Source organism: Mugil cephalus, chromosome 6 (genome assembly GCF_022458985.1).
Source record: "Mugil cephalus isolate CIBA_MC_2020 chromosome 6, CIBA_Mcephalus_1.1, whole genome shotgun sequence".
NCBI classification, from domain to species: domain Eukaryota; kingdom Metazoa; phylum Chordata; class Actinopteri; order Mugiliformes; family Mugilidae; genus Mugil; species Mugil cephalus.
Window position 1 is genome coordinate 12,825,416 of NC_061775.1, and position 18,503 is coordinate 12,843,918.

Sequence of the window (18,503 nt, forward strand, 5' to 3'; positions counted from 1 at the left end):
AGGTAGCTTGGACACCCGACCAACACATTTGAGTACTCCGGTGGATAGCGGCAAAAAGGGCTAAGCTAAAATAAGCTAATCTCTCTCCCCTTCTTGAGGTGTCGTGGGCCTAACTTAACAAAACATCTGTGAAAGCAGGTGCCCGCTTGAAAACCCCAGTGATGTGCCGTGTACTGCTTACTGCTGTTGGCTAGGCTAGTTAGCTGGTGTCTTCTTGTTGGTTGCTAGCTGGTAGCTGACTACCAGCCTGCTGGTCGTTTTTTCAGTTGGAGTAGACTAAATGTGTTTTGTCTTGGATCTTGGCACAAGGGATTATAACTTTTTATTCTGTGTAATAATGCAGCAGTAAGGAATAGGGAATATGAGGTACTCGGCTGACTCTCCATTAGCTCTGTTTTGGTCTCCACCAACTCTTGAGGGAAATATCCTTTAGCTGTTTAGCAGCTAAATGCCTCTCAGGCAAGCAGTCTGCTTGCAGAGGGCTTTAAATTCAAAGCTGAAAGCACAGACTCTATAAATACAAACTGCTCCTCGGAAGCGAAGCAAAAGCAAGTAGAGCTCCCCCTGGTGACTGGCTGCAGTATAGGTCATAAGCTCCACCTCCTCCATGTTAGCGGATGGGACTTGGGCTGAACTAAAACACTAAAATACACGTCAAATAATGTTCTTTCAAAGATGGTTTCTGTCATTTTACATATAATAGTGATGCATGTTCGGGTGTTCATTTTTTGGATAGGTTTAGTTTTGCTTCGCTTTTTGATGCTATATAACCAGGATGTGACATAATGACGACCACCGGTTGCCAAGCCAACTGCTCCATAAAACGGTTCTACAAGAGCTGTAAAAAATAATAAATAAATAAATAAAAATAAATACAGTGTCACAATACAATCCAACACTTCCTTGTAACTGGTGGAGGCAGAGCAGAGCGTTGTATTAATTAAACAAAAACACGTCTATGTTGAAAGACACTTTGAAGACCTGGAAGAACTTTTACATATTTATGTATTATTATATTATTATAACAGAAAATAAGGAAGTTCTACCATTAAGTAGAAATTCTAGATTCATCCCTGCTTTTCAAGAGTTAAATCCAACATTGACCAAAATATTGTGTATTTTAATGCCCACAGCTTTCTATCGATTTTTAACCATTTGAACTACAGATTAAACTTCTTTTGTTCAATATTTTTCAATTGAAAATAATAATAATAATTCTGTGGCTGCTATTTGACAGACTTAGAGTAGGTGTAAATGTACACAGACATTTCTCAATTATGTTAATCTTCGGTGTCTCAGACTGCACGAGCTTTGGAGTCAGTGGGTGGGTTTCATCCGTGGAAAAATAAAATCATACAGCACTTTTACCTTCTCATCACATCCCATTTCACTCCTCAAGTGAACATCTTCAGAATTTCCGCAGACACGCAGCATTAGGGTAACTAAAGGAATCCTCTGCAGTATGTCATTGATTGACTCTAATGGGTTACGGTGAATCACATTTTTTTCCTCCCTCATCAATTACTCTCATTTATTTAGTGGACCATAACTCTATTTGTGAATGGAAATCTTATTCAAAAGACAAGAAAAATTAGCTCGTGGGTGCTGGATTGTTGGAAAAGGAAGAAAATGAGGTGTCTAACCCAAAGTGACATTTACAAATTACCTGTTAATTTCAACTGGGTTGAGGGATGATAGGAGTGAATTACACTGACAGGGGGGTAACCGGGTAATGAAAGTCGAGTCTGTAGTGGCCAAATAAGTAACCTGCACTTAGAGAGAAAGTGGGTTTATTCCATGTGAGCACCTGAAGTATTTCCAGCTCTTATCTGAACCGTATTCTGTCCACACCCACCTGAGAGGGCTCGTGCCGCCCTGCGTGCAATCTACTTTTGGTCCAATTAAGCAGAGGCTGGATGATGAATAGTTACAATCAGCCTTGTTTTAGGCCTGTGCTCAGGAGGATACTAACCAGCGCCAGAGAACGTCCAGGTGTCAGGAGTGCAAGGTGAAGTGGCGAGACTTACAACGGTGTCACCTTGCATCTGCAGCTAGCGTCTGCTGAAAAGCCCTTCCCAGTGCTGAGACAACAAGACGCAGAAACCGGCGTCCCCCCCCCCCCCCCCCCCCCCCCCCCGCCTCCCCTCCTTCCCGAATGCCCCGAGCAAACATTAGGGAAGAGAAAACAGTGCCAAGTGGAAACGGGTGACATTTGAATTGAATACCTCAATAATGGATGCCATCTCCCTGCAACCTCCATTTAGCTGGCAGAGCCGTGGCTGCACAAAATCAAGACAGGATCCCTCAGGTCAATGGAAACAGAGGACGATGGTTAATGATGCCTGTACTGGTTTGAAAGCATCATGCTTGACGCAGCAAGGAAGATAAAAGCCCCTGCACCTATTAGCAGTGGAGAGAATGCACATTTCCTGGAATCCAGATTTAAACATAGCCGTAATATCTCTAGTCGTGTGCTGTCTTGTTTGTCAGGTTTTCTCTCGTAGGTCAGCAGTTTCACACATTTTTACATGTGAGGGAAAGGATGAAAGACAGAGAGGGAAGGAAATGGAGACCGGACTTTGTGTTTGATTGGCCTTAAAAAAAAAAAAAAAAAAAGGTCAACGAAGTCCTCACAGTAATCCTCCTCTTGTAGCATACTGGCTGGAAACTCCTTAACAATCTCTGGCTGTGGCTGCACAGAGCGCTAGACTCCACCCTGACCTCTTTAGAGAGGCAGGCCCAGCTTCTCCCTCACTCTCGTCTGACCGGAGAGAACTAATGAGTGCGAGGCTGTGGGTAAAACCTAATGGGGCTCAGTAGTTTTTTTGCTCGGGGCTGACTGCTGAAAATGAACATTTAACCACAGCTCGAGTAATTGAAAAAATGACAAGCGGTACATACAGGCCATCGGCCCACACAAACACACACACAGAGACAGGGATAGAGAGAGAGAGAGCCCAAATTATTCTGATTATTTGCCACCTCCGGATTAGAAGCGCCTCTCCACACTGTCACTTAAAGCACCAACCAGCAATAGCGTCAGAATACACAGGAAGGAGCAGAGACGCGGAAGTAACGTCAATTAAAACGAGACAGTTAGCCTCTAGTTATGCCAAACGTGGAGTAAGTACAGGGAGGCAAGGTTACACAGACTTGGCTGCGTGGAAGGAGGCCGCGCAGTGGTGACCCATCCGCGAGGAACCTTCCCAGGGACGAAGGCTTCGACACATGTCTCTCTCTTCAGGAAAAAAGATGAAATGAAAATGTTACTGGGTGGTTTTTTTTCTGAGCTTTACTTTGCTCACAGCTCCACCTGCTTGTCATCCGCTGACACTGACGTCTCCTGAAAGCCAAAACGAAACGGTGCGCGCACACACGACGTAACCTCTGACCCGCACTTCACAGGTCTCGTGGCGTCGCAGGTCCTCCACTCGTCCCCCCCCAACGTGACAATCAGGGGGAAACCGCACCTACGGGATGAATGATAGATTTAGTCGGAGCTTTGATGCCTCAGAGGAGCGCGTGTTCCATTAATTCACTTTGATATTTCACACATAAATCAAACACTAGAGAAAAGATTGCGGAGGTCACGGCTCCATCAAACACACACCGAATCAATTACTAAACTAACAGTTTTTTCTTTTTTTACTTTCTAAAAGACTATTCAGATGCTTTATGTGAATACAAGGAGTAAAATTAGCCCTGCGTCAGTCAAAAACATGCCGCTGCTTTACTTTGGTAACGCTTCATGGCCAAAGATGTTATGAGATGTTTTATGTACGAACAAAAACTAAATGTTAAAGATGAGCGAACGGACAAATGAGCTAATTAGTGTCTATAATAAAAACAATAAAATAAAAAAGAAACCTTCACTGCATCATATATTTTGTTCAGGCTCAGAGACTGAAGCTATTGACAACCATTAACAGGAAGCAATCTATATCCGTCTGCGGATGTTACCTGAAGTTACCGCTTCCTGGAATTTATTTATGCATCCACAAATTAGACGAAACGCCCGAGACAAACTACCAGCACGCGTGCAGCAGGCGGCATAAATAAAAAGCCGAGCTAATGAGTCATTATCAAGTGATGAGGGTGTGAAGTTACTGCGGATCTTTCGTGTCGATGTCAGGAGGAATGTGTCGGTTTCTCGATTTCTCCGCATCCAAATTTTCCTCTAGGAGCCCCCATCAGTGCTCCCCGTGTCGAGCCGGAGACTAAACAGCATTTCGCTGAACAAGTAAATGACTCATGGCTTCAATGAATTGCCCCCGTCGAGCGGAGGGAAAACGAAGCTGCGTTAATGCTAGAGATGATTCCAGCTGAGTAGGACGGTTGAGCAGAGAGCGGCCGGAGTTTGGAAACGACAACGGTAACTGGATTTAACCGAGGAGGGTCCGCGTGTTGAGTCAGTACGGGGTGGAGGGACGCGGCCATCGAGCTTTTTCTTTTCACTGTGACAGCTGCAGCCTCCTTAGAGCATATGAAAAACAAAAATGCAAAACCCAAGAAGAAACTGAATAAAATTGTTTTTCACTTTAGTCAGTAGTTGTTGCCACCTACAGCTGAACTAAAGTAAAATGCGACCAAAACTAAAAACATTTTCGTCAAACTGCGAACAACACTGGCTGGTGCTCACTTTAAAACTCACTCAAACATATGCGAGTACCATCACAATTTTGTGATTTGCGATCAGCGCGATGTGTAAGACTACAGCTCCCAGCACACAAACACTGAGAAGTGAAGAAGACATCTGTTTACTGTGGAACAGTATCAGACAATATCAAACACAAATGATTGTCTTAAACATATCTGAAGGTTTTTGTATTATTATTTATGTACTATTGTTATTTTAGATGCAGTAAGGGCATGTAGCATTTGACTGTGTGTGACTGTGGTGGAGCAAATGTTCTGATAGTGCTGGTATATAATAACCTAAAAAACGATATATATATATTGTATGCGCAAACAAACACAACGTGTACAAGTAGTTTTATTATATGTGCTTTAAACTGCGTTATTAGTTGAGGACAAGAGCCACCGAGCGCCTCGGGAGGCAGCGATGATCAAATGTACAAAAAAAGTCTGCTTAAAGCTAAATTATTATCTCAGACATTAACCAGATTGAACATGGGCACAGAAACCGTGATCCATCATAATAGTTTAGCATTATCTTAAATGTCCAATGGCTATTCCATTTATGAATGTTATGCTTGATGGATGATTGCAATTAACAAAATTTAATCTCCAAAGAGCCCCCACCCCTCCCACATACACACACACACATTTAAACACATGCTGGTGGGAAAGGTAATACCTTGTTTGGTGCGCTGTCCTTCAGTGCAGATCATTCCACTGATGCTGCGATAGTCAAAAAAGGGGCTTTTTAAATATTATCTTTACCCTGTTTGTTTAAGTTACATATCAGTCAGTCTGAGGGTTGTTTCAAAGATGTTTGCACAGGCCGACGTCGGCAATTAACTGCACTTAATGAAGCGGCCTCATATTTTACAACTTGTTCCTGTGGAAACAGCTTTTCTTCGCTTTCCGTCTAAGACTAAAGGTCTTTGTTCTTCTTCTTGTACAGTGAATGTGTGTCTTTAACCCACGCTCACCTGACACAAGGAGGAGAGCATGCCTCACGCTAAAGGTCCTGATCCGTAACATGAAGCCATATTTAAATTAAATATCAGCTAAAGATGAACAACTTACATAAGATAATTACTTTAGCCACGAAGCAGCAGTGAAAAATTAACCATTTATTCCCCTATGGTTTCAATTTCCACTATAGAAACCATCAACTACTGGATGTTTTGGATGGGGATGTCCTCTTCCTACACAGCCGGGCGCATTCATGAAAAATAGCAACAACAAATGAAGGTCAAAACAGTGGATTAGATCAAAGCAGCAGTAACTTGACTTATAAGGATTATACCTCAGCATTTTTCTGACGTAAATGTTAACGTTAACTACTCCTGGCAACCACTCCACCGCTTCCATTCTGAAAAATAACATCGCCGGGATAAATATATTACTCATTTGAGCAATTATGGCTTCGGATGGAGCAAAATAACCCAAACGACTCCCCTCTTCAGAAACAGAAGTTGTCTGTCATGAACACAACAATGTGTTTAATGATTTAAGTGAAATGGAACCACGGGCTGTATATAAAGATTGACAATAACTGATAGTGTTGGACTCCACCCAACTCCTGGCTTTTCCAACAACAACAACAAAATAAATAAATAAAAAAAAGGGCAAAGAGACGGAGCCTGAGTGGAGCTAAGGTGGGAGGGTGATGCCTTGGCAGATAGCTAGCAGACTGAGTGGGAACCCGCCTGTCACTCAAAGCAGCCGAGCCCTTAATTGAGCCTAATTTCAAGCCTTGATACAATTTAAACTAATTAGTCATATAAAAATCCAATAGGGACCATAAACAGTCTTTATAGCCGGCTGTAAAGATGCATTATTTCTGCTGGGAAGTTGGACATTTTTATGGAGGTCTGTAGTGTTTGACTCACTTTTTAAAAAAGCCTCAAGTGGCCACTGAAGGAACTGCAGCCTTTGGCCTTTCACCCTCCAGGTTACAGCTAGAGTACGAAGGCATTGTAGTCCCGCTCCAAGCGGCACCCACAGAACTGTCAGATGGTTATATGTCGAGAATCATTTTCACTCTTAGGTAAGAACACAACACTACGAATTTGTGGGTTTTCTACATTTTACAGGCAATGGACAGCCGGGACGACGTCCGAATTCACGCGGCAGAAAGTTGGTCTGGGGTCACTCCGTTGGGAACTGATTGGGCTCAGAGACTGGGCTTGAGATTTTAGTCAAGCTTTACTGGTTTTATTCTTTATTTATAGAATCAGTCGAATAAATATCCTTGTTTATTCATTTTATCTGCTGAGTTAACATGAACTGCTGCTAAATACTGTGATCTTGCATTGGGTTGCAGAACAGTTCAGGATCCCAAGAGGAGTTGGTTAGTCCTTGTCATAGACAACACGTTTGGAAAATTACTCTCAGCTCTAATGATACTAGAATTATACAAACATTTGTGTTGCCACACACACAGGTGGGTAACAGAGCTTGCAATCTAGAGACAAGCTTTTACAGATGAGTTAAAATGGAATAAAGTGTATAGTATGGTGCATTATTCGCTTATAGTCAACAACTGAAGTAAATTTTAAAGTGACAGAACATTGGACCAAAATATACAGAAAATTATTATTAACTGTCTTATACAAGTGGTCCACACTTATTTAGTGATAATAATGGTAAAATATGAAGAATCTCATTTGACTAAAAGTGATCAAAGTGTTCGTATATTCTTGACACTAAATAATTTACAGCAAATGTGTAAGACACCAGAATATTAATGTGGTCTCTGTCTGTAATGCTAATTAATGGCGTCTGACCCAAAAACAAGCTATTGGTTGATATTGACGCAGACTCGTCTATGAAGCTCTTTTTTTCCCACTCTTTAACCCAACAGCTGGATTGTTTAAATCTGGTTAAAGTAGAAAGCAAATAAGGCTCGAATGAATTCTAATTAGTGAAAACAAAGCCGCTTTAAAGAAAAAATGTGTTTGCCAGCTCTTCAGAGGTGGACCAGTTAATAAGCTGATATTTAGAGAAACAATTAACCAGTGGGAGAAAATGCAAAATATCCTCCAGTAGCTCTCTTTTAACGACACTTTTCCCTGAAAAACAAAACTAGTTATTTGGATAAAATAATAGACAAATGATAAAAAATAAAAAAAGTTTATTTCAGCCCTTCTTCACGAAAAATATGAGAAATGAGAACATCATATGTATTACACATGGTGGAGCTAAAAGTCTCCTCTAAAAGGAGTCTCATCTGGCTGGGAAAGTTTCCCTTGTTTGGCCGGCTGCATTACAAGGGGTTAAAAACTAATTAGCTGCATTCAGTAGTGTAAAGCTACAACATTATCACCTGCCAGCAAGTCATCCTGCACCTAATGCTAACAAATGCCGTTCAAGCATACCTTTCACATTAGTCTTATTTTGAGAAAATCCAAATGGTGGCCGGGCATTAATTAGTGTTCAGACACCACACGCAGACAGAAGGAAGCATGCTAACATTATTTTTCAAACAAGCTGGTTTGTGAAATGGGGAATTTGTGCATTTGAAACCGTTCTGCTGACATATTGTCATTTAATGACCCTGACTTCTTTTCATTAGACCACTTCAAGTACTGACCTTCTTTTCCTTCTTTTTTTTTTATTTGCCCCTTTTCCTCCTGCTCCATTGTTGCCTTTTCCCCTGGCCTCTGTTTGGTCTTCATTAAGTCAGCATATAGATGCTGCTGCCCTGGCCGCCTGCTGCAATGGAGGGAGTAGGGGGGGGGCTCCACTTACAGACACCAGCCCAGTGTACACTTAGAGCCACTGGAAATGTTTTAACATGTGTTAAAGGGGCGCTCGCACTGCAACCGACGAAGGTAACGTCGGGTCAAGAGGCCGGCTGTTGGGCTCCCACCACAGCTGATAACGATTCATTCCAACGCTCTACGAAACCTGCACTCGCTCCTCCTTCTGTCATTGCCTTAATGCAGGACGGTCCTCATTCATAACTGTCAAGAAGCTACTCATCTGTACCCCCGGCTTATTTGGGAGAAAATCACACATAAAATGCACTTTCCACGGCAGAGATGAAAGAAGTGGGAACTAATCTAATTTCTTTTGACACTTCCATATAATGATTCTTTTTTTTTTTTTTTAAGGAAGGGAGACAGTGGAGGATAATCCTTGGATGGATATGATCCTATCCCGTGTCTGCAAGTCTGGGAAAAGCAGGAGATGCAAGCTGACTTTCAGATGTACCCTCCAGTTTCTGCAGCCGTTGAGGGTGAGGGTAGGCGGGGGGTGCGGAGGGGTAAAGTCGAGGTAGAAGACACTAACAAGATCATGCAATATTAATGAGGCGTTGAGATGTAGGACAAGCAAGGCAAATTGGCCACTGCATATGCAGCAAAATAATATCTTATATAAGAATTAGGATTTCACATTTGTAAAAGTGAGCAATTACCAAGTGATTACGAAGAAGAAAAAAAAAAGGCAGAGACGCTGTGTAAGTCTATACAAAGGGAAGATAAGCTCTTTTTCGCAACAAAAATATCCGAGATGCTTACGTCTCTCGATTCTACCTGACTGGTTAAAAGAAGGAAAAAAATAGTGAGACATCTTGGACCTGCAATAACTGCGAAAGGAAATGCAAAGCACGCACAAACAAAATGTAAGTTATAGGCTAGGACTGCCCAGAGCAGAAACCTGCCTTCACAATTTCATGATATGCAGTCTTTTTCATTCAAATAAAACCAAAAGCAGCCTCTTAATTCCATTAATACATTTGGTCACAACATTCAGATGTGTCTATCGACCAATGTTTTCAAGAACTGTGTCTACACACTCACTGTGCTGCTTACTGTACATTTTATCAATGACAACACATATTGCCAATGGATGAAAATCCCTAATGGAGTGAGCAAAAAGACAGATTTCATTTAGACATTAAAATATTTGAAATGATTCATGTGAAAATGCAGTTATTTGTAAAGTTGTAGGGAGTTTGCACGTTGTTTCATACAATTCTGCGGTTCCCCGAATACCAAGAAGGGGGTGGATATTACAATAGCACAATACCAGGAAATAGAGAGAGAAAAGAGAGAGAGAAACCATAATTATCAATTTTAAAAAAATACTGCAGGACCTTAACACCCGTAGCTAAAGTCGGTGCTAACCATTTATACTCGTGCGTTCACCAGTCTGGACAAACGCTAGTTGGCGCCGTGTCTTTTTTGCCAGTCAGGTTCAATTTGTTTCTACTTCCTGTTTCACTTTCAGCAATGGTGACTGAAACTTTCATGATTCCTGCTCGACACATACAAACGTCTGTATCTCCAAACCTCCTCACTTAGCCTCATGGATTCGTTATTGATCCAAAACAATAAACTCGAATTTGGAGAAGAGGCCAGGAACACTAAAGCAGAAACACGCCATTATCGAGAGGACCAATCACAGCTGTTGCATTTCGCGTCGCAGCGGAGTGTAGCTACGTTTCTGGGGAGGTGCACATCAGCCACGGCTAGGTGTTAGGTGTTAGCATTGTCGCAGTAGCCTGTGAGTCAACACAGATATCTTCAACTGGTTTGATAAGCCAGTGATTCCTCAGACACTACTGATCATTTAGTTCATGTAATCTTTCACACAACTACAATTATATAATATACAGTCCATCATTTAAAATAGTCAGCTTGTTACATGCTAACTAACCTATTTGATGCTAAACTGTGTGCAATTTATTGAACCTCTTTGACGCTGTGAAGAAGATGTTGTTGGATCATAAAAACTTTCCCAAACAGGTGAAGTTCACACGAAAGTGAAGCGCATGTCATGAGCTTCTTTGCTGCTGGAAAACACACACACACACACACACACACACACACACACACACACACACACACACACACACACACACACACACACACACACACACACACAGAGGTGCATACAGAGGTGACCCAGGAAGCAGGTAAACATAACAGCAGCTTGTGCCGCTGTTGGTACGTATCTACATTAGCCGACTTGACCAACAACCCACTTTTCATACGCTCGCCAATGTAGGTCAGCATTTGCACTAATTGCTCCGAGTCTTGGTCCATTTTCACTTGGAATGAATAGATGATGCACTATAGACGGCACCCGCACAAACAGCATTAAAAATTGTTAGTAAAATTAATTCCACGAGGAGCATTAGTGACACCGTTATTACTCCTAGAGAAGCTGTTCCAAAAGAAAGCACTGCAACGCTGCTGCACGTGAGAGAGGCCGTCCCAGTGGGAGAAATGAGACCATCTGGCCCTCTGCAGGTGACTGTCCCCGGATAGAGGATGGAGTTAAGCTGAGACAGCGAAAGAGAACTACAGGGTAAACTGCCCTGCTACAAAGCTGCTGTAGCAGGCAAAGGACTGTAATCTACCCACTATTAGCCACCTTCCAGCTGGCACTGCGCTCCTCAGATCTACTGTTGTTTCTGGGCTGTTGTGATTCATTTCACAAGTGACAGTGTGCTTATCCACAGGGGCAGTGCTTTCAGAGCTGAATGACACCCCCCCGGGTGCCTCACCGGGGGTGACACAGTGGCCACGGATTTATCACTGACTTAGAAAGGCCAGGAGAGCCACACGCTGGGTTCCGTTGCATCAAAAGAGCATCATTTTCCCGGATGAAAGTGGTTAAAGTGATTAAAAATGTCAAACTCTAAACCCTGAGAAAAAGGAAGCGATACGAGCTTATTTATATATTTTAGATGTCATTTACAACTGTAACACTTTCATATAATTGCTATGAGGTCTTCTGTAGTGACTGCATAGACCGTGGCGGTACGAGCCGCGTGTGCGTGTGTCCTTTGATGGTCTTATCGAGGCAAATGTTTGGGAACTCAGCTGATTTAGCCTCTTAAAAATCAACCGGCTCAAATACAGGGAAATTCTGCCATTGTGAAATTTTCCATCTTCATTTCACACGCTGAGAAATAAAAGAAATAAATCAGTCAAATAACATAACCAACAGTCAAATAACTCAACAGAAACACTTCAGTAATCAGCTTATTTTATCTTGAACTATTTCTGACAATGTAAAGGTCGAATGCTTCATCCATTAACGGCTGTCATAACTGACAGATTATTTAATAATTTAAGGCAGAGGTCTTTAATGTTTTTCAAGCCAAGGACACCCAAACTGATGAAGTGACCCCCTACTAGTGTTATTTATGAATATACATTATTATCATTTTGCATTCAATATTAAACTATTCCTTAGCCCTTTACTAAAATATGTTGGATTCATGTTAAATTTGTGGGGGAAATTAAAAAAAAAATATATATATATATATACAAAAAATGTCTGATCAACCAGCGATTTTGTTTGTTGAAGACCTATGATTTAAGTTGACAAAATACAGAAATGATTAACTAGAGGACAAAAAAACAACAGTAATCAGACTATTTGGAGAAGCAGCGTCACAAATTGGAAGCAATAAAAGTTCAAAAAGCATATTAACAATTTTCCTCCCAGTGCTATAAGTTCAGGCCTTTTAGAGTTTTAGTTTCTATCGGGCTTTTCTCACTGAAGGACATTTTAAAAACCCATTTCAAGAAGCCACCTCAGCCTCACCTCCGTGCACCGGGATCAACAATACAGGGCTCTGACTCCAAACGCTCATTATGCAAATACTTAGCCTAAGGTAACGCGAAGCCAAACAGCCACAGCAAATTAGACGATACAATTCTGTGGAGAAACTACAATTAACATCTCTACTTAAAGATGTTACTGGATTTTGGATCAAAGGAGTGAGAGCTGAGATAACCTTGCTTTGCTTTCATGTTTAGATACGCTGCTTGGACACACAATATGTAATTTGCCCGGAGGGAAATAACTTACCTAGCATCAGTGTCTCAGCAAACGTCGCAGATAAGAAGATTTATAGCAATTTGGCATGCTTGTGTTGGAGCCGTAGAAGAGTTTATCATAAACTAGGACAAACCTGTGCTACTTTATCAAGCTAAAAATATGTAAGTTCCAAGTAGCTGGTTTAAATACAACAAGAAAGCAACAACCAGAATTAATCAGGATTATCTCATTATCGGGATTCATTTATGGAAGATAATTAAAGTTACCCTGTGGAGTTTTCATTGTAAACAAACACTGCTTTGTTTACATTCAGTGTGTTGCTCAGCAAACGGTAGGTTGTTTATCCTTAAGGCTCGCCGAGTTCACTTCATTGCCAAGGAAATATTTGCATATTTCCAACAATGTGCTTTTTGCAACCAAGTCTTTTTGCAGCGGAGCGTAACATTAACTGTCCGTGTGCGCCGTCACCCTCTGCAGTCGGGAGAAGTGTTTATCGCCTCGTTCTCATGGCTGCGGCATGCTTGTGCAACCTTTCACACTTCCTGGCGAGACACGTGAAAACGACGCACGGCGCAAAGTGCAAATTGCTGTTTTCTATGCGTGGCATGAATTGCTGCACGCGCGAGATCTGCGTTTGCACGTGGGTATCTGCTGTTCGTGTCACCGTGACACGTTTGGAGTCTATTATCCGAATGTACATGTGAATGTAGCCATTTTTGTAGTCTATTGTGAGCATCATAATAGACTACAATGAGCATCAGCGCAACTCACAGTCTTGTTAATTGTGATAGATTCTTGTGACAGAATGATTTCATTTTATATGGAAACAACATGAAAAGGTAAAAAAAAAAAAAAAAGTCATCACACATCAAGGATCCAGTTTAGTTTTCTGCAGCATGCAAAGCCAACTAGGAATTAACGATGCGGCAACATGATCGATGGAACATACTGACATGACCGGCCAATACCATCAGCTAGCAAACTCCTACTAAACAATAGTTATGACTGCAATGTGTTTGGGCTGAGTATTAAAGTACACAGAACTTTGTTTCGTAATTGTTTTTTTTTAAGGGGGAAAAAAGCATGTTTTTTTTTTCAAGCTCCCAGCTGCACACACAATTCAAATGGGGGAGGGGCAATGTATGGGCTGCACGGTCTGCAGCATCTCCAGCACTAGTTGTGTAAATGCACTTAGTTGCACGCTTTGTAAAACATCTATAGATCTCCACAGCAGCACAAACTATGTACAAGCATCTCAACAGATGAAGATCCTTGCACCCCCCATAACAATTAGACAGAAGCACCAGTATTTGAGTTTTTTTTCTGACCCGTCTTGCTCGGTGGCCAGTGCCTGGGAGTAGTCGTTTCCTCATCTTTTCCAAATGATAACTCCACAAAGACTCTCAATGCTGCAGATTTACGGGGATGTTAAGCTCTAAAGTAGAGCAGAAAATAGGGGTCCACTTCCAGTTACATTTCAGCATATGACACTGAGGCATTGTTCCCACACTGTGTGTAAAACTTAACTTTTGTTGATTTAATAGAACCATCGGGTAATAAGTTTGGAATGGGTTTCTAATTCATAGATTTCGTTTTTATTATATGTTTTAAGCAAGAAGACCAAAAAGATTAGTTGACCACTCAGAAAATAATGGATAAACTGATCAAGACAAGAAAATCAAGAAAAAAATCATTTAGTTAAAAAAAACTGTCTGTTGCAGCCATAGAGTGAGTTTGGGTAGCGCAAACTTCTATAGAGGGTTTACCTCCGAGAGCAGTGAGTGCAGGCTCACATTTTGGTTCAGCATCACTCACTGTACTAATGTACTTCAGTAAGTTTGCAAAAAGTTTTGCCGACTAATATGTTATTATGCTTGAAATTACTATTGGCAAATTGTGGATTTGATAACAGCCTTTCTCTTCATAGCCCACTCTCCCCCTTTTGCTCTCAATACCATACCTCTATTAGAAGACTAACTCCATTAGCTAAAAGCACGCTTTTCTGCACCGTTCTAAATTACCGTTACCCTGTTTGACTATTATTAGCTCCAATCCATCAACGGTAATATTATTCTAATATGATAGCTTTTAAAGATGTCATCCCTGACATTTTTGATGACAAGTGATGCATTTTATTCCAGAGAGAAATCATTAAATAATGCCTTGATTGCATTATAATGCTATAAGGACATTAGCGTGTATTTGGTAAAAGGAACATGAATCCACAAAATAACAAACCAAATGCATATCATCCATTGATGGAAACATCTGTGAATCATTATGCAAACTTAGGCTAATTCTTTTGAGTTCGATTCATTAAGGACTATTGTTAGTTGCAGTGGCTGAGCTCTTATTATCATGCATTTAGGAAATGAGGCAAATAGAAAAGGCATAAGAGCCCAATCAATAGCTCTTTTCATTTTGCCTTAATGGCCCTGTCTTTTTTCCCTTGTGGACAAAAAATAACACAAGGGAGGTTGGTGTTACTACCATAAATGTAATTTCTCTCTAGGAGAAAACATAATAACGCCTTCCATACGCTTTCTGCATATTCCTATAACATTCTGCAAAATTGAGTATGGATTTAACATCAAAAGGTTACATGAATTTTTCAAATGAGATATTAAAGTCAATATTTCAAGCAGAGGATATTTCAATTCAGGGGCTTACATGATAGGGAGTGTGCTAAGAGGAGCTGGCTCGCAGGCACAGCTACAGTTGTGCCACAAAATTAACTCGCCAAGGAAAGTCAAACCCAGGGATTCTGATGTCAAACATGGCAGAAAATTCAGAGATGCTCAGAATCACTCATCTTTAAAAGGGCAGCCAGCTTCGCAGAAACAAATCAGCCTGTTAAGACGCTAGAGCTCAGCCTCTAAAGCTCAGTTTACATTCTTTTTTTCTTGTTTAATTAAAATATGTGAAGTATTCAGTACGCAAACAATAAGGTGGCTGGACAGCATGACATTACACAGGACTGCAAATGATAATGAGCCTTCTGGCTGTACTAATAAGGTTTACTTGTGGCTCCACTAATTGCGGTCACTGAGGTTCTCTAAGGGAGTGATTCCTAGTCAGGGGTGCGTGCATCCCAATGGGTTCATTGGCATTTTGTCCGAGTGAAAAGCCGAAAAAGATTAGATTAAGACCAATAAACTATGAGGTACAGTAAGCTGAACAACACCTCGGTAAATCTGTCATCTGTGGTGACATCACCACTCTGGCTGTGTTGCAGGTTAACAAGTAAGCATCAGTGGAGACTAACAACAACATCTACTGCGACTAGGTGTTTGGAGTAGTTCATTATAGGTATACGAGCGTTGGGGATGTAAAATAGGTTCTATGAATTTGTTGTCTGAGAAGAAATAGAAATAGAAGCAAAAAGCGTCCAGGAAAGGTGTCGGATGCTGCAGATGAGACCATAGAATACAATAAAGTCAGCATTCAGAGGAAACACTATGGTCAAGGATCGGGGCGAAACCGTGTTCTGAGAATTGTACGCACACGTCAGAAAATGACAAACCTTCATTTAAATAAGATAAATATCATAAGGCTATTTAGCTAGTTTAATAAAAAAAAAAAAAACAATGTATAGATCTATTCTATAGGAAAAACAGGTGTTATATAGAAAATACAATAACATTTAGTTTCAGGACAAACGCAGATTATCGCTGATGTTGCGTTTCCTAATTTGACAGCGCTGTCTGCATTCGCTGCATGTATGTCAATAGTGTTTGTGTAATTACTCTCTCTGCCAGAGGGGGAGACAAAGGCCAGACACAGCTACTTTAAGGTAGTGATGTTCGATTTCCTTTCCGATCTGATACTGAGTAAAATTCAGGTTGGTATCGGCGGAAAAGATAAGATTTACATTTTTCAATATACACCTAATGTGTTTGGTAAATCTAAAAAAAGGTAGTCCATTTCAATATTTTCAACCATAGCTTCGTAAAGAATACAAGACACCAGAGGAATTTATCTGTTTAAAACTCGGAAATATGTAGAGTATATAGAATAGAACAGAACACAATAGAAAAACTGACTAACTAGTGAATATATAGAGGTTTTACTATATATACACTATATAGACACTATTTTGAATTCTGAATAGTACACTAGAGGTGGAAATATTGCCACATTTGGACAAACAAGTACTCACGGGCATATGATTGACGTGTACAGTTGGAAAGGCTGAATTAGGGTTAAAGTTGAGACAACAGCACATATGGAGCTACAAACTGAACCAAAAAGAAAGAAAATGGGGTTCTAAAAATGAACTCCTTGTTTGGTTGTGAACTGAACATGAAATGTAAGGATAACCATGACCTGAGAGGGTAACTTTTAAAAACGACTAATAAAACTGGTTATAATAACACACAAAGCGTTCTTGTAATACGAGGCACTCTTATGACATGAACTCGCTTTTTACAATACGGACGCATTCAACAAAATGCTCCGAGTTCTCCGCTCGAGTTAGCCATATGCTTTAAAATCTGGCCTCGGTTCTCCCCCCGTGTCTGGAGGGCTTAATTTCTGGTGGCATTTTTAAATCAAACTCTACCCTCTGAACATGAACGATGGAGGAAGCGATCTGTAGTGTTGATCTATATGTGCGTAACCACGGTAACCCATATTAGCACATTATATGCATTAGCGCACGCTGTAACAACCGGAGTGAAAGGCAGTTCCAACAGCAATTTGCCGTGTTTGTGTCAGTCCTTCTATTGAAGCAGCTTCTCTTTAGCAGTGAGTGAAATGTGAGCACACAGCCATCATCTCTTATGGAATATAACAACAAACCTTTTGTCTCCATCTGTCGTTACAACATGAGGTCCGGTATACATCGTATTTTTTTCCTGAGTTTGAACCAGACTATTTTCTCTTTTCAACATTACATACAACAATACCATGCTATACTATTTATTATTTTTTTTGTGCCTCCCAGAATAATAGCAATGTATCTAGAAAGAAATCACAAGCTATCTCATAATTATGTTTTCATGTAACGTTAATTAAGTCTTGAAACATATAGAACAAACAGCAGACCAAAGACCACAATTTTATCCCTATAATCACGAAACAAATACATAATTGACAGCAAAGTAAATGGTCGAGTTATAGTCTAAACATCTTCCCTAGGACTAGCATGTGCTCGTGTTCTTGGCCTCACCCCAGTCCAGATCTGGGCTTTCGTATGTGGGATGAGATCACAGTGAGATTTAACAGAATAAATTTACCTCCAACTTCTGTCACGTAGGCTGCTATTACTGTGTGTATGTGTCACCCCTTTGAAACGTGCATTTGCTGGAAAGCATGCGCCTGATCTTTTTTTATTGTGGACCACTCCAACATGGGAATTAAGTGTGGCGTAGTTACAGCCAGTTTCAACTAAACCACTCATGTCTGCGGAGCAAGCTTTGTAAACCGCTGCTAATAATAGGAATGACACTCATAAAACCCCCTAATACATCCGCTTTTATGCCAGTGCTGCTCACTATTAATATGACTACAACCGAAGCCGACTGATTTAATGGACTTGTTATAGATCAGACCACTACTGTCTGAGGAGGCATGAATTAATCTTGTTGAGCAAAGCAGAATCACTCCTCTAGTCACCCAGATTAACAGCTGGATTTCCAATATGGCTCCCACCGGCTAATTAAGAAATAGGAGCTGATTCTAGCAAGAAGTGATTCAAAAGAAAGTTTTACCTCCTCTCCGTCAGCGGGGGTATTCTTGAGGGAGCAGGTCGTGGGGTGCCCCTCTTCCCAAAAATCCTCCACGCCTCATCCTTCATCTGCGGGCTGCTCGTCATGTCCCATCACCGGCACAGTTACACCTGAACACTCTGCTGCTGCCAAACACCTGGCTCCATCTCCCACTGTCCAAATGAAAAATAAGCATAATCTGCCTTTTTGAGTATCCAGCAAATGAGGGATTTCATGACAAATTGGGTGGAGGTTTATTATGCAAAGGGGAAGGCAGAACAGAGGCAGCGAGGAGCTAAAATAAAAGGGGGGGTAGTAGTAGTTAGGAATGGCAGAAAATGCGGTAATGACTTGTAAAAC

General features: G+C 41.0%; 1 long non-coding RNA gene across 1 annotated transcript in view; it reads right to left on the minus strand.

Moving 5' to 3' along the window:
• Positions 1-5,506: 5,506 nt before the first annotated feature.
• Positions 5,507-18,503, minus strand: part of LOC125009611 — a 51,684-nt gene continuing 38,687 nt past the window's right edge. Inside the window, exons 3-4 of the long non-coding RNA XR_007112963.1 lie at positions 18,147-18,316; positions 5,507-6,001 (exon numbers count right to left, since the gene is read on the minus strand). This is a non-coding gene — a long non-coding RNA (uncharacterized LOC125009611). The remainder of the gene's footprint in view (positions 6,002-18,146; positions 18,317-18,503) is intronic.